This window comes from Rattus norvegicus, chromosome Y (genome assembly GCF_036323735.1).
Source record: "Rattus norvegicus strain BN/NHsdMcwi chromosome Y, GRCr8, whole genome shotgun sequence".
NCBI classification, from domain to species: Eukaryota; Metazoa; Chordata; class Mammalia; order Rodentia; family Muridae; genus Rattus; species Rattus norvegicus.
The window spans coordinates 12,306,928-12,323,148 of record NC_086040.1 but is presented as its reverse complement, the minus strand read 5'-3'; positions in this window follow the sequence as shown (position 1 = coordinate 12,323,148).

Sequence of the window (16,221 nt, the reverse complement as noted above, 5' to 3'; positions counted from 1 at the left end):
CATCCTTATCAGTCTCTGAGCTCTCGTGTTATGAGAATCTCTAGTGTTTTGCGTACTTTGGTCCCTTGGGGATTCTGCCTGTCTCTTTCCATTATATCTTCTGAAGTTCAGTCTCATATCCCTCAAATATTGGAATGTAGCAAACTCATTTGTCTCCCAATCTGATAACTTTTCCCTTCACATGAGATGTCCTTTTCTGTTTTGTGGAGTGTATATGTCTTTGTAGAAGTTTGGGTTTTCTTGCCAAAAGATACACCAATTTTTCCTGACAAGAGTAGTGTTGGAGATATCACCAGCCTCTTAGGGTCTCTCTCTATTCACTTGCTATATTCAAATGTCAGAGGTATGTGTGTAGATCAGCACATGATTGATCCACAATTCAAATGTGGGTTTCAGTATTTCCAAATTATAAATTAATTTTTTTCTTTTTTTTTTATTAACTTGAGTATTTCTTATATACATTTCGAGTGTTATTCCCTTTCCCGGTTTCCGGGCAAACATCCCCCTCCCCCCTCCCCTTCCTTATGGGTGTTCCCCTCCCAACCCTCCCCCCATTGCCACCCTCCCCCCATAGACTAGTTCACTGGGGGTTCAGTCTTAGCACGACCCAGGGCTTCCCCTTCCACTGGTGCTCTTGCTAGGATATTCATTGCTACCTATGGGGTCAGAGTCCAGGGTCAGTCCATGTATAGTCTTTAGGTAGTGGCTTAGTCCCTGGAAGCTCTGGTTGCTTGGCATTGTTGTACTTTTGGGGTCTCGAGCCCCTTCAAGCTCTTCCAGTTCTTTCTCTGAACATGTTACCTATGTTCATAAATACCATATAAGACACACACCCACAAACACACACACACACACCCACTTGTATGCCATATACACATGTGTGCCTATATATTCATGCAGAGACAGAGACACAGAGAAACACAATATAAAAAGAGCACATACAGATTGTACATGAATTAAAATGTTAGTATCAACAACAATGAAGGATAACAGTATTTGTTTACATCCTGCTTCACCTTTTGGTCACTTACAAACATGGCTAAGAAAAAAAATGTATTCCCCATGAGTTTTCTTCTTTGTGAATAAGTTAGTTTCCCAAATCACTTAAGTTGATCGGGTGTGGAATGCTTGTCAGCTACATGGGTCATGAGCATGTTTGCATGTCTACACACAAACATTTTAGTTTTACCTTTGTGTACACTCCATTTTGGGGAATTTCTCAACATAATACATAATTTTCCTTTCTATTCACTAATTGATCACTAGATTAATTATCTTTTGGACTTAATGAAAAACACAGTTCCCCAAAACAACAACAACAAAAAAAGTAAAACAATACATTGTTTTCTCACGGGTGCAGGGGACATAGTCAGGTATAATAACTTATTAGATCTATTAGATTAGATCTGACCCAATCATGCAAAAGTTATAAAAATCTAAGTGTAAGGAACATATGGTAAACTTAAAGCTCTGACAATTATGAAGCAGGAGTGCTGTTGTACATACTTGACCTCTCAGTGGACTCTGCTCTTCTAAAAAAATGCTGGAATGCGTAGGATTCTATTTTGATGCATTTCACACTTATTTTGATGTACTGTAAATATTTCTCCATATTAAATTAAACCAAACAAACAGAAACAAATAAACAACTTTCCCACAGCCAACACAGAACGACTACATTTTTTAATTTGAAATATTTTAAAGCAACTTCCTTTTCATTAGTAGTTTCTGTATTTGTATAGGTAACTCTCTATTTAGAGAGTGAGGCATTGCCTCTCCCAGTTAAATTTCCAGAATATCAACTCAAGAACTTGAATGTTATATTTATTTTTGAATTTGTACAATAAAGATGATTCATGAGAATCCTGAGGTTTCATAAAAGAAATCTTCCTAAAACTAAAAGCACACATTGCACCTGACATGATAGTAGTAGGAGATTTCAACACCTCAACCTCATCACTGGAGAGATCTTGGAAACAGAAATTAAACAGAGGTGTAGAGAAAGTAATAGAAGTTATGAATCAAATGGATTTAACAGATATTCATAGAACATTCCATCCTAAAAAATAAAAATATACATTCTTCTCATAACCTCAGGGAACCTTCTTCCAAATTGGCCATATAATTGGTCCCTCAACAGACCTTAAAAGATACAGGAAGATAGAAATAATCCCATGCATTCTATCAGATCACCACACACTAAGAATTGTCTTCAACAATAACAATAATGACAGAAAGCCCACATATACATGGAAGTTGAAAAATGCTTTACTCCATGACAACTTGATCAAGGAAGAAATAAAGAAAGTTAAGACTTCTTAAAACTTAAAGTAAAAGAAGATTCAATATTCCCAAATATATTGATAGACTGAAAGAGGAGCTAAGAGGAAAACTTATAGCTCTGAGTGCTTGCGTAAAGAAACAAGAGAGAGCATATGTCAGGAGATTGATAGCACAAGTAAAAGCTCTAGAACAAAAAGAACTAAGTAAAGCCAAGGCGGGTAAAACAGGAAATTATCAAACTCAGAGCTGAAATCAACAAAGTAGAAATGAAAATGATGATACAAAAGCAGGATCTGTTTCTTTGAGAAAAGCAATAAGATAGATAAACCCTTAGCCAAACTAATCGGAGATCAAAGAGATTGTACCCAATTTAACAAAATCAGAAATGAAAAGGCAGACATAACAACAGAATCTGACAAAATTAAAAAAAAATATATCAGATTCTACTATAAAAGCTTATAGTCAACAAAACTGCAAAATCTGGAGGAAATGGAAAATTTAGTAGAGAGATACAAGGTAGTAAAGAAAATCAGGAAGAAATAAGCTAAACAACCCCATAACTCCTAAAGAAATAGAAGCCTGTATTAAAAGTCTCCCAACCAAACAGAGCTCAGGTCAAGATGGGTTCCGTGCTTAATTCTATCAGACCTTCTTAGAAGACCTCATACTAATATTGTCCAAACTGTTCCACAAAATTGAAACAGACGGTGCACTACCGCATTCCTTATATGAATCCACAATTACTCTTATACCTAACCCACACAAAGACTCAGCACAGAAAGAGGACTTCAGACCAATTTCCCTTATGGATACTGATGAAAAAATACTCAATAAAATTCTTGAAATTCGAATGTAAGAATGCATCAAATAAATCATCAATCATGATCATGTAGACATGAACCGAGAGATGGAAGGATGGTTTAATATAAGAAAATTCATAAATGTAATCCATCATGTAAACAAACTCAAAGATAAGGAGCACAAGGTCATTTCATTAGATGGTGAGAAAGAATTAGACAAAATTCAACAACCCTTGTGTATAAAAGTCCTGGAAAACTCACAAATTAAAGGCTCATATCAAAACATAGCATAAGAAATATACATAAAACCTGTAGTTAACATCAAACTAAATGGAAAGAAACATGAAGCAATCCAAAAAAACTCAGGGACTATACAAGGCTCCCCAAATCTCTCTCTACTTATTCAAAACAGGACTCCATGTCATAGTCAGAGAAAGCAGACAGTAAAAGGGGGTCAAACAGATACAAATTGGAAGGGAAGATATGAAAATATCACCATTTGCAGATGATATGATAGTATATACTTAAGTATACCCAAAAGTTCCACCAGAGAACTTCTTAACCTGATAAATAACTTCATCAAAGTGTCAGGCTATAAAATTAACCCACACATACCATTATCCTTCCTCTCCTCAATGGATAAACAGGCTGAGAAAGAAAATAATGAAATCAAACACTCCACAATATTCCCAAATAATATAAAATATCTTGGTGTAAGTTTAACCAAGCAAGTGAATGATCTGTATGACAAGAATATCAAGTATCTGAAGAAAGAAATTAAGGATGATCTCAGAAAAGAGTAAGTGCTTACATGCTCATGGATTGACAGGATTAATATAGTAAAGGTGACCATTTTGCCATTCAATTGAATTTTACACATTCCATGCAATCTCCGTCAAAATCCCTACACACTTCTTTAATAGAGATAAAAAGAGCAATTTGCAAATTTATTTGGACTAATAAAAAGCTAGGATAGCTAAAACTATCCTCCACAAGAAAAGAACTTCTGGGGGAATCATCTCCCCTGAACTCAAGCAGTATTACAGAGAAATAGTGATAAATACTGCATGGTATTGGTAAAGAGACAGATGGATAGACCAGTGGAATAGAAGTGAAGACCCAGAAATGAACCCACACACCTATCATTTGATATTTGACAAAGGAGATAAAAACCATTCAAAAGAAGAAACAGCATTTTCCAAAAAATAGTGCTAGTTCAACTGGAAGTCAGCATGAAGAAGAATGCAAATTATCTCATTTTTATGACCATGCATAAAGCTTACATCCAAGTGAATCAAGGACCTACACATCAAACCAGATACACTCAAACTGATTGAAGAAAAGGTGGTGAAGGGTCTTGAACACAAGGGCACTGGAGAAAATTTCCTGAACAAAACTTATGCTATAAGATCAAGAATTGACAAATAGTATCTCTTAAAACAGCAAAACTTCTGTAAGGCAAAAGACACCGTCATAAGACAAAACTGCAACCAACAGATTGGGATAAGATTTTTACCAATTCTATATCTGATAGTGGGTAATATTCAAAATATACAAAGAACTTAAGAAGTTAGACTCTAGAAAGCAAAAATACGCTAATAAAAATGGGGTACAGTGAGTTACAAAACATTCTCAGCTGAAGGTTATCAAATGGCCAAAAAACAACTAAATAAATATTCCGCATCCTTAGTCATCAGGGAAATTCAAATCAATACAAATCTGAGATTCCACCTCACACAAGTCAGAATGGCTAAGATATAAATCTCAGGTGGCAGCAGATGCTGGCGAGGATGTGGAGAAAGAGGAACACTCCTCCACTTTTGGTTGGATTGCAGACTGGTAAAACCATTTTGAAGGTTACTCAGAAAATTGGACATTCCATGACCTGAGGACCCAGCTATACCTCTCTTGGGCATATACCCAAAAGATGGTCCAACGTACATTAGAGAAATATATTCGACTATGTTCATAGCAGCCTTATTTCCAGATGCTCTTCAACAGAGGAATCAATACAGAAATGTGGTACATCTGCACAATAGAATATTACCCAGCTATCAAAACAATTACTTCATGAAATTCATAGGCAAATGTTATGAACTAGAAAATATCGTCCTGAGTGAGGTTACTCAATCACCGAAAAACACACTTGGTATGCATTCATTGATAAGTAGATTTTATCCAAAATGTTTGAATTACCCATCATGCAATACACAGACAACATTAAACTCAAGAAGGATGACCAAAATGCAGATGCTTTACTCCTTCTTTTCAAAGGGAACCAAAATACCCATGGGAGGGGATAAGGAGATAAAGTTTATAACAGAGACTGAAGGACCTGCTGTGCAGAGCCTGGCCCCCTTGTAGCCCATAAATATACAGACACCAAAAGAAGATAAAATGGATAAAGTTAAGAAGTGCAAGCTGACAATAAATGGATATTGATCCCTCCTGAAAAACACAGCCAGAATATATCAAAACAGAGGCAAATGCCATCAGCAAACCACTGAACCAAGAACCAGAGCCCAGTTGTAGGAATTAGAGATAGTATTGAAAGAGCTGAAGGGATTTGCAACCCCATAATAAAAACAATGCCCACCAACCAGAGCTTCCAGGGACCAAACCACAACAGAAAGACAATACACGAACTAACCCATGGTTCCAACTGCATGTAGCAAAGGATGGTCTTGCTGACAAACAATGGAATGAGAAACATTTTTTTCTGACAAGGTTGACCCCCAGTTTAGGGGAATGTGGAGAGGTGTAGAGAGGCTGTGGGTGGAGATGTGAACTCCCTTATAGAAGGGCAGGGGGGAGGGTTAAGGGTCCTATGGACTAGACACCTGGAAAAGGGAATAACATTCCAAATGTAAACAGGAAATATCCAAAAATGAGAGAGAGAGAAAGAGAGAGAGAGAGAGAGAGAGAGAGAGAGAGAGAGGAGGAGGAGGAGGAGGAGGAGGAGGAGGAGGAGGAGGAAGAAAATGAGGAGGAGGAGGAGGAGGAAGAGGAGGAGGAGGAGGAGGAGGAATTGAAACAGGAAGAGAACTAAACTTCCATTCTTCCCCATTCCCTCTCATCGTCAACTGTTGTTTAGACAATCATGTAAGTGAGACGTTATCATTATAATTTCTTGTGTTACTTTGAGACACCAACTAATAGTAAACTTTAGTCTCTTACAATCTTCTTGCATGAAGTAAGACACCTGTGGCTACATCATTTTCTATTCTCCATCACTGCGCTTAGTTCCTTTGAATAAGCAGGGGCAATATTATATAGGGTCTGTTCAGATATATGCAACTATTGTGAGTTCCGAAGTGTCACAACTGTATCATGCTCAGAGGACAGCATCTCACAGATCTCCTTATCTATTAATTAGCCCTTGAAAGAAGACAAGCCCTGCATATTACCTTATCTCTAAATTGGAAATTATCTCCAATGGGTAATCATTTGAAAATGAAAACTTAGTTTTATCCAAGGGAATCTCACTGGGTACACAGACTAATTTTAAGGGTAAACTGCGTATAAAGCACTAAGAGAACTGAAAATCATCTTTGGTGGATCCCTGTCTCATAACGGGTCAGGACTTTTTCTTCAGAATGGCTTTTTCCTTTTGTTATTTGTTTATTTATCTATTGATTTCTACTCTGTATGTTTTAATTATGTATTTTTCCTGATTTTATGTTTCCATGGAATTCCTGAGTGTGTGAATGGAAGTCTGGGTCTCTGTGTCTGTATCTGATTTTTGAACTTTGTTTTGGCTCTTTTCTATATGCTTCTTTTGTTCTATTCCAATTCATTAACTTTCATTTTATTTTTATCCCTTAGATGACTGTTTGTTTTCTAGTGAGAGTCAGAAGAATGTAGATACAGATGACAGGAGAGATATAGAAGAAGGGGGGAATAGAGGGTAGAGAAATCATAATTCAAATATATTCATGAAAAAGTCTAATTTTAAGAAAAGAATTTTAAAAACATACTTTCTCGGGCCTGTCTGCCCCCTTTTCTCAAAGTCCTAACTAGTATCATATCAAAAGTTAATGAAAATATTTTAAACACTTTCAAAGGCAAAGAAAAGTATTTGTTTACAGCCGATCTGGCACTATGGGAGTGAAGCTTCTGTATAGTTACAATAATGCAGTATGAGAGTATTTAAATGCTTTCAGAGACATCAATCCACTGAAGTCCAGTGGGAGTTTAACATGATGGATGTTAGAAATTTTCAATGGGAAGATATACATTTTCGATACTTCAGTTTTCAAGCAACTCTTCAAGATCCAATTAAAAGTTGTATGCGATACAATCATGGCAATTTCCTTTGAAATTTTCAATATTAAACCAAATAATACTAAAATATCATTAATAAACCAGAACATATTGTATCCTAAGCCCATATCAACATGACAATTAAGAAATAGAAGTATATGCGTATTAGTGGATAAAAGCTGTTTCTGGAGAGGCACTATTTTATTTCTGGAACAATTTCACTTCATTGGTAGATGAGTTAAATCAAAGTCTATTAAGGAAGGTCTTGCTGTAAAAGAAAATTCTCTCACTAAAAGACTCCCAAACCCTGTTGTACAGAGTGCTAACATTTCAATCAATCATCTGAAGCAACTTTGGCAATGTCTTTGTAGCATTAAAATGAATGAACAGGACTTAGAGTTCATAAATATCTCTTCTTCAAGCAGAATACTTCTCATTTCTTTTTTTGGTGTAACAAAATTCCAAATTCAATTTCCTGTAAATTAGATGATGATGGTGATGATGGTGGTGGTGATGGTGGTGGTGGGGGTGGTTTTGGTGTTGATGTTGGTGGTGGGGATGGTTATTATGAAGATGATGATGAAGTCAAAAAAGAATTTTTTTTTGGAGCTGGGGACCGAATCCAGGGCCTTGCGGTTGCTAGGAAAGTGTTCTGCCAACGAGCCAAATCCCCAACCCCAGAACTTTTTTGATATAAAACAAAGACCATACTATTTTCAATGTTTTTCATATCTTTAGTGTTTATAGGATTGTCTGTGAAAAATAATCTATTGCAAGTGTTATGTTGGGAAGGAAGAGGTTTAAGCTTATCAAAAGCCCACAAACGACCAGAAGAGAAAGCAAATTTTGTCATGAGAAATTTATATATATTCTCACATTAAACCCTTACCATAACCCTAGCAATGAATCAGTATAATTGTGTTAATTATCAAATTGCCTTTCAGAGTTTAACTAATTAATATAAAGTGATCATGTACAGAGTGCAATCCATGGCTCTCAGGACCAAAGCCCATGGATTTTAGAACTTGTTGTCTTATGATTTTAAAAATGAATGACATAATTGATGGCAATGTGCAACTCTAAAAGTCTTACCATATAAGTCACAAAGACACCATAATATATGCTGAGTATCAGGTTAGAACTATTATATTCATAAGTATTCAGAATTTCAAAGAGTAAAATGAGTTAAGAACAGGACGTTTTTCGGTTTGCATTTAAATATCTAGTTTGCAGTTTGGTTTTGGTGATCATTAAACAGTGTTTCATTTTATTTTATTTGAACAGGTGATATAAGTTAACTGTACAGATTGATGAGCCTCAGTTTGGTATTTCCATAATGCAGACAGCATGCACTTAACTAATTTAACTACTATTTTCACTGACTTTCCTGCAATTTACAAAAAGTTAGGATACTCTATTCGAATTTAAGAGAAAACATGACTTCCATAGGATATAGAAATCTTTAATATATTTTCATAACTTTTTTCTTATTTTAGAATTTTTATTTATTCTTCACACATGTTTACAATGTACATTGATCACACCAATCCTTAACTTGGTTCTACTATCTTTGGATACATTCCCTTTCCAGCTTCATGTCCTTGACATTTTTCCTGTTTTATTTTCTTTATAATCCATTGGTTCACAGAGTACTGCCTGCTGGGATCTTCCCTAATTCATTGTCTTAATTGTGTACAGGACTTGTTTTCCAATTCCATTTTCTGTAATGATTTTGGCAACAAATGTGGCCCGGCTATAGAATGAGTATAACAGCGTAAATATTATGGACCTACTTCAAATGATAAACTCCCAAATCCTTATTTTATCCAAAAATTACCGGACATCAGTAAAGCAAAGGAAAACATGGACTATAGAATTCGGTTCTCTTGTACCATTTGATATCAATTCTGCATTATAAACCTTACAGTTTTCCCATGGCCAGACTTGAGTGTTGTGAATGTATTACCATGATTTATTCTTCAGGAAGAATAAGATACAAGAGGAAAAACAGGAAGAGGTATGGCTTGAACTCCAGTGAAACCTCAACTCAATATGCTCTTTAGAACAGGAGGGAGTCTATTTGGGATTGTCCTTTGTGAATTCTACATTCTTGGCTTAGTTGCACAGAATCTATGTGAAAATTCTACGTATCCCCGTAGCGTTAGGAGCCACCCAAAGGAGAATAGATATATATATATATATATATATATATATATATATATATATATATATATATATATAACACCAAAACTAGATAAGATTGATGAAGCTAATAAGTGCATTCTGCCAGAAACCAGATATAGATATTTTCTGAGAGACAGTGCTATATAGCATATTATATACAGAAGTGAATATGTTCATGTAAAAATATAAAAATAAAATGTAAATTTGTCTTTTCCCTGCTAACTCTGGCACTGAAGTGTCTGAAATTCTCTGCTAGATATCTTTGCAGAAACACCTTCTCATTCATGCTGCGCAGTTTTTCGTGCAGCCACAAAATTCCTATACTCAAACCTTTACATAAAGTACACACAATACAACAATTTTTGATCCAGTTGATTTGATATCATTGCCCACTTAAACATTCAAAGCCAGGTACAATCCATCCCTTAGGAACATTAATAATGACCTGTAAATACACAGAGCAGAATCTTAAATTCACCTTCCATGGCTTCTCACTCTGTCACCTTCCTTTATCTCTTTTTTTCCTCTAGTTTCCTCCTCTTCCTCAAACAACTCTCCTGCCCATTCTTCCTTCTCCTCCCATGATAACCCTCCTTCTATCCTGCTCCTGCCACTCACATATACTTTACATATTCAAAGGGGAGGTGGTTCTGATGAAGTAACCTGAGTTCTGAGTACAGGACTATGCAGCTGACTTTGGGCAGTGGAATTAGCATGAAAAACAGATAACTTCAGGGCAAACAACAACAAGAACCCTAGTGGCATACCAGTGAACTGAAAAAGGAACTTCTTGTTGGTAGATTATGAGAAAGGACTACAAGAGGTGAAGGTGCTTTCAACTCCATAAGAACAACAATGCCAATGAAACAGAGCTTCCTGGTAGTAGAGCAATATTCAAAGACTGTACATGAACAGACTTATGGCTCCAACTGCATATGTTGTAGAGGTTGGCCTTGTTGGGCCACAATGTAAGGGGAATGTTGGTCCTGCCTTGGTTTGACTCCCAGTTCAAGTGAATGTCCAGGGGCAGTAAGGGTCGTTGTAGGAGAAGGGTAAGGGAACTGGTAAGGGATATTATATTCAGAAAACTGGGATAGAAAATAATATTTTAAAATTTATTAAAGAAAATTTTTTAAAAAATGAAAGAAATAAAAGAAAAGAAATCTGCCAGCTAATCACACCTATAGACTCACAATTTAAAGGAGTCACTGTCAGGCAATGTTAGTCAGAGCAACACTAGTGGAAAGACTCATATGATGAAGTATCATCTAGAAGCACTTCTCCCTCCCAGAGATCAGTGCCAGAGAAAAACTGCATTATTAGGATCCAATGCATGGAGGAGTTTACTCTGTGCTGAGGACACTATACTTGCCATACCTTTCTTACATAGGACATTTTCCTTCTTAGAAAAAGGATAAAATCTATGAGCTCTCAGGAAAAAACTATAGTGCCCTTCCCAAAACCTGGCTTTTGGGATAAAGAAATGAATCATATAAACTCTCTGACTTCCAAGAAAAATAACAAGCAGGGAACTACAGATACTTCTGAGAGGCTCCTAGCTCCTGATTCCCATATGTGGAAAGCTCAGATCAAGGTATCTCTTCAATGAATCTACTCAACCCCTAACCAAGACTCAAGGAGCTTTCCCATTGACCACATATTTCTACCTTTTTATACCAGGACAGAAGGCCAGCTTCCTTCCTACTCCACATGTCTGATATCTTCATCCTCTGTGTCCTCCCTCCCAAATTGATGTTTACTATGAATTTAAGGCCAATTAGTAAACACTAGAGGTACTGAAGGAATATCCGAGGTGCAGTTGAAGACAAGAAAACACTTGTGACATCACAGAAGAAGCTAGGGCTCTCCAGGATTCAAGAGATTTTTCAGAGAGGGCCTAATGATGATGTCTCTGAGAACTGCCATGGCCTCCCTGCTTAACAGCTTTCCTTACATTGACAAATTTGAGGGTGCCCTTTCCATGACTGTCTCCTGTGACACAGTGGAATCCTTTTCAGAAGCTAGAGACTTCTCTTTGCTTCATTAGGGGTTACTTGCTCTGAATGGACAAAGTTAGTTAGGGGCTTAGCATGGCTAGATAAGATTTAGGAACTTAGAGTGGAGGAGATTCTTCTAGATAATTATTTAATCCCAAATTCATTCCTGTGAAATACAGTTCAATATCCCAGGTTTTCTCTATTTCCCAAAGACCAGTATTTTGTCTACAGACCTTAATGGAATAAATATTGTATTTCACTTTTTCATTGTACTTTCTTGATAAGTCTTTATTAATATTCCTGTATGTGTACTCTAAAATTGTTTCCAATTCCATTTCAGCAATGCTAAGGACAAATGACTACGGAATTCAGTTCTATAGTCCTATTTGATATCAGTACAACACTATCTCCCTTCCTGTGTTCCCATTGCTAGACTTGAGGGTTGGGTGTTTTACATGAGGCTCTCTGAAGGCCAAACATAAAACACTGGAGGATGGGCAGAAAGAAGAATGGCTTGAGGACTAGTGAAACCTCAACTTCAATAGGATCATAAGAAAATGAGGGAGTCTCTTTGACATTGTGATTCCTGAACTCTACATTCAGGACGTAGTTGCTCAGAATCCATGTTACAATTCCACCTAACCACATAGCTGTAGGAGCCATCAAAAGTATATATATATATATATATTCACCAAAACTAGATAAGATTGATGTCGCTAAAAGGTGCATTCTGCCAGCAACCGGATATAGATATTTCCTGAGAGAGACAGGTAGATCATTTCAACTACAGAAGTGAATGCTAGTGGCAAACCAGTGAACTGAAACAGACCTCTGATTGGCAGATTTGGAGAAAGGATTTCAAGAGGTGAAGGAGCTTTCAATCCCACAAGAACAACAATGTCAATGAACCAGAACTTTCTGGTACTAGAACAATATTCAATGAATGTACACGAACAGAGCAGTGGCTCAACCTGCATGTGACAGAGGATGGCCTTCTTCATCACAAATGGAAGCAGAAACTATTGGTCCTCTCTAGGTTTGTCTCCTAGTTCAAGGGAATGTGAAGGGGCAGTCAGGGGTGTTAGAGAAGAAGGGGAAGGATACGGGGAGGAATCTTATGGGCAGGACAATGGGAAACGAAATAACATTAAATGTAAATATAAAAACATCAAGTTTAATAAAGCAATAAAAATGCTAAAAAATAAAAAAAATGTAAGAAATAAAAGAAGAGAAAACTGACAGCTAATCATACCTATTGACTCAGAGAAGTAAAGTGGTAGTCAGTGGAAATATTAGTGGAAAGACTGAGATGATGAAGTCTCAACTAATAGCAATGTTGCTTCGCAGACTGCACTATAGTTATCCAAACTTGGAGGAGTTTACTCTGAGCTAGGTACACAATACCTGTCTCTCCCTTTTTCTTTAGGTCCTTTTTCTTATTTAAAAAAGAGTAAAGGCCATGAGCTCACAGGAAAACAACTGTACCCTTCCCAAATCTTAGCTTTTGGAATAAAGAAATTGATGATATAAACTGTCTGATTTCCAGGAACCATAAGAACAGGGAAGTCCAGATGCTTATGAGAGGCCCCAGCTCCTGATTCCCATAGGTGGGAGGCACAGATCAAAGCTATCACTTTAGCAATCCCAATAAATTCCTAAGAAGTACTCACTGAGCTGTACCAAGGCCCATGTATTTCTTCCTTTTTTTATACCAAGACAAAAGGCCAGTTTCCTTCGTTCTCCCCATATCTAATATTTTCATTCTCTTTGTTCTCCTTCCCAAATTGATGTTTACTCTGAATTAGAGGCCAATTAGTAAACCCTAGAGGTACTTAAGGAATATCTGAGAGGCAGTTGCTGTCAGGACAACACTTGTGACATCAAAGAAGAAGATAGGGATCTCCAGGTTACACGAGATTTTCCAGGGAGGGCCTAATGATGTTGTAACAGAGGACTGCATGGCCTAACTCTAAACAGCTTTCCTTACAGTGTCCAGTTTTGAGACTGTCTTTTCCAGGTATGTCTCCTGTGACACAGGGGAAAACTTTATGTACTCCCTCTCTCTAAAGATAGATACTTCTTCTTCCTTCATTAGTGGTTTCATGCTCTGAATGGAGAAAGTCAGTCAGGCACTTGGCATGGGTACAAAAGGTCTAGGAACATTGGGTGGAGGAGTTTATTCTGGATAATAATTCTATTCCCAGGTCCAATCCTGTGACATACACTTCCATTTCTTGGTTTTCTCTGTTTCCTAAAGGCCAGTATTTTCCCTACAGACCTTTATTGATTGATTATTTTATTTCATTTTTGCATTATACTTTCCTTCATAGGAGACTATATATATATATATATATATATATATATATATATATATATAATTTTTTCCTGAATGTGTACTCAAAAATTCTGTTTTGCAATTCCATTTTTGAAATGAATTAGCAAGAAAGCATGCCCAGCTCTAGAGTGAATATAGCAGTGTAAATATTGTATACCTAATTCAAATGATAAACTCCTAAATCCTTATTTTACCCAAAATTTATAAGATATCAGTAAAGCAAAGCACCTCATGGACTACAGAATGCAGATCTCTAGTCTCATTAGCTATCTATTCTATGATATCTACCTTCCTGTGTTCCCAGGGAAAGACTTAAGGTTTTTGGGGGTTTTACCATGATTCTTTCTCCAGGCCAAACACAAGACTCAGGAGGATAAGCAGGGAGAGGAATGGCTTGATGTCCAGAGAATCCTCAACTTCAAAAGATTCATAATAACAGGTGGGAGTCTTATTGACATTGGCCTTTGCTGATTCTACAACTTATCTAGTTGCACAGAATCCATCCTAAAACTCCACCTAACCACATAGCTGTAAGACCCACCAAATGTATACATATATAGATATAGATATAGATAGAGATAGAGATAGAGATAGAGATAGAGATGATAGAGATAGAGATAGAGATAGAGATGTTAGAGATAGAGATGATAGAGATAGAGATAGGTAGATAGAGATAGAGATAGACAGACACAAAGACAGATAGATAGATCGAGAGAGAGAGAGAGAGAGAGAGAGAGAGAGAGAGAGAGAGAGAGAGAGATAGGTAAATAGATAGATTGATAGATCTGCCACAAAACTACATGAGATTGATGACGCTAAGAAGTGGATGCTGCCAGGAAATGGATATAGATCTTTCCTGAGAGACCCAGGTAGAGCATGCCAATTACAGAAGTGAAGGTTATTGGCAAACCAGTGGAATGCAAACGAACCTCTTGTTAGTAAATTTGGAGAAAGGATTACCAGAACTGAATGGGCTTTCAAACCCATAAGAACAATAATGCCAATGATCCATAGCTCTCTGGTAGTAAACCAATATGCAAAAAATGTACATGGACAGAACTATGGCTCCAACTGCATATGTAGCAGAGAATGGCCTTGTTGGACATCAATGGGAGGAGAAGTTCTTAGGCCTACCAAACCTGGAACCCCCACTGTAGGGGAATGTCAGGGGGTGCTGGGAAACGGAGTGGTTGGTGAGGGTGAACACATTAATAGAAGAAATGGTGGTGGAAGTGATAGGAGTCTTATGACTGGAAAACTGGGAAAATGAATAATATTTGAAATGTAAAAAAAATCCAATTTTTATAAAAGGGAAAATAAAAGTTTAACAAGCTGAACAGCAAAAGTGAAGAATCTCAATCTCACTTGAGAGGGAGAAGAAATGAACCACAGGACGGAAGAGTGAGGGACCTGGGTGAGAAAGGAGACAGAAAGGGTAAGAGGGGAACATGGTCAGGTATTGGTGGTGAGAAGGACTGAATCCCTGAGTGCCAGCAGAATGAATGAAAACTGGCAACCTCAGGAGCTAAAAGGTTGGATGTTGGGGGTGGCTCTAGAATATTCCAGAGAATTGAGAGGCAAGAGACTATCAGGACTCAGTGAAATGTCCAGGAGTGGTAGAGGGAACCTGTAGAGTCTATCTCTATGAGGGAGAGAGAGCATCAAGTGAAGGATAAGGTTGCAATCCACAAATCAAAATAGTGACCCATATTTGGTCCTCTTTGAAAAAACTTCAGGGACAAAACCAGAAAAAGGCCTGAGTAAAAGGAATTCCATGACCCTCAATATCTTGGAATCAGATTAAATAGAGGCCCCCAACGCCTGACACTATTAATCATGATTTGTCATGTTCACAAAATGGACCTGACATGACTGCCTTCTGAATGACCCATCAAGCAGCTGAAAGAGTCAGATGTAGAAAATTACACTCAGCCAATGAACAGAAGCTGCTAAGCCCTCTGGTCAAACTAGGGAAAAGCTGGAGAAACCAGAGGAGGGGAGCAACACTGTAGGAGGACCAGCAGTGTTAACTAACTTGGACTCCAGTACTTTTTTTCAGACACTGAGCCATGATTGTGGCATCATGCACCATCTAATTTGAGGCCTTTAAGACTGGAGTGCAGATTCTGGCCCAACAAGAGAAGATGCACTTAACTGTCCAGAGACTTGTGTCCCCAGAGAGTGGAGAGGTCTGGTAGACTGGGGGTGGAGTTGGAGACAGCTTCATGTGAAAGGAAGCATAGAAAGAACATTTCTGGAAGAGAAAGCAGAGCTTGTAAAAGACCTCATGCAGGGAAGTGCTTCATGCATTTGTAAACAAAAACATAAAAGACATGAACTTTCACATTGAGTGAAAGTT